Below are 1,746 nucleotides of genomic sequence, written 5' to 3' on the forward strand. Positions count from 1 at the left end.
CCCGCTGGCGAGCCCGGCGCCCGAGCCTGAGTGCGTGCGCAGGACGGGGCGCTGCGCCCGGGCCACGGCCGGGACCGTCCCTCGGCTCGCGGAATCCTGGGAGTTGTAGTTTACGCCAGGGACGCCCGCCCCTCCCCCTTCATTCTAAATGATCCAAAGTCAGTTTGTAATCGAGCAGCTTTTACAGTTACGCGAGTTCTGATAATGAATCTAAATGCAAGTTAAGCCAATAACCAAATATCATTTATAAAGGAAAAATAATACTTTGACATGCTTTTAAAAAACAAAATGCGACAGCTCCTTTTCTGCTGCAACCACATCTCTCTCCCTGTCCCTCTTCTCTCCTTCTTTCCTTTCATGCGCTGGGGTTTGAACCCAAGGCCTCGTGCGCATGCTAAGTCAAGCTCTCTACTACTGACCTAAATCCTCAACCCCTCTATTTCTTGATTTAGGAACTTCAGATCTCTTGATTTGGGACTAGGATAACCGAGAACTTGCATCACGTACAGCTGTGCCAACCGGGGCTACCTCCTCTGGGACCCATAGAGGTATGAGATAACATTCCTATGAAGCTGGGAAAACCCTGTCATTAATTTATAGTCACTTTAAGTGATAATGCCTCAGTGTTGAGGCAGTAAATTGGTAAATTTATGCAGGACAATTTGTTAGCAGTCAAAAGCTTTTAAAATCATGCAGTCAAAGCTTCAACGAGAAATTCTAGTAACTGTGATGAGTGGAAAGGCTGACTAGTGCTGTTTATATTGATTATAAATTAAAAAGCTAGAATAGCTATATTAATTTCAGACAAAGCAGAATCAAGAGCAAGGAACATTATGAGGAATTTTAAAAAGATAATTACATAAGGATAAAAGGTCAATTCATCAAAATGATGTAATAATCTAAAATGTGGATGTGCCAAACAGCAGTGCCTCAGAATAATGAACCAAATACTGACAGCACTAAAAGTGGAAATAGACAAATCCACAATTATAGTTGGAGACTTCAGCCTTCCTCTCTAACAACTGATAGACTGTGAGGGGAGTAAACTTGAGGGGGAGTAAACAGAAGAAATGGCTCTAGGTATGTCTAAGGAGACGTTAGAGCTGGCTTCTCACCCAGATAATAAATACGGTGGTCTTTCTCCTAGAAAAGGGAAGCACTCTTAAGGACAAACATCTGAAAGGATGATACACCCCTTAAGGAAGATAACACACAAACTTTCCTAAGATAGCAAAAGGGGGCATCTCACCAAAATAATGAGCGGTAGTTATACAATGTATATGGCACGTTTCAAGGAGAGGATGGACTAACAAGACCCTCCTGGAACGTCCAGTCCCATAAGGACAATCGGAATCAACAAAAAGTTAATTAGACAGCAAAGTAAAGTAAGGGATGCCTAAATCAGGCAGAGCATTGTATTACCCTTTAGATTTCAGCTATTCTTTGGCTTAGCTCTTTCACTAAGTCCCGCCTGTCAGGGTGCTTTGCTATCCTTTCAAAAAACTTTGTGCTTGCTTTACTGGTGTCTTCAATCATCGACTACACCAGAACACAAACTCAGGAACAACACTCCAGTATCAGAACAACTAGACAGAAAATCAGCAAGGAGACAGCAGAGTTCAACAACACCAGCACCACCCTGATCTAGTTGATATTTATACAATGTTCTACCGAACGACAGAATTCACATTCTTTTCAAGCATCCATGGGATATATCCTGAAATAAACTCTATCCTGGGCCGTAAG

This window comes from Castor canadensis, chromosome 17 (assembly GCF_047511655.1).
Source record: "Castor canadensis chromosome 17, mCasCan1.hap1v2, whole genome shotgun sequence".
Lineage (NCBI taxonomy): Eukaryota > Metazoa > Chordata > Mammalia > Rodentia > Castoridae > Castor > Castor canadensis.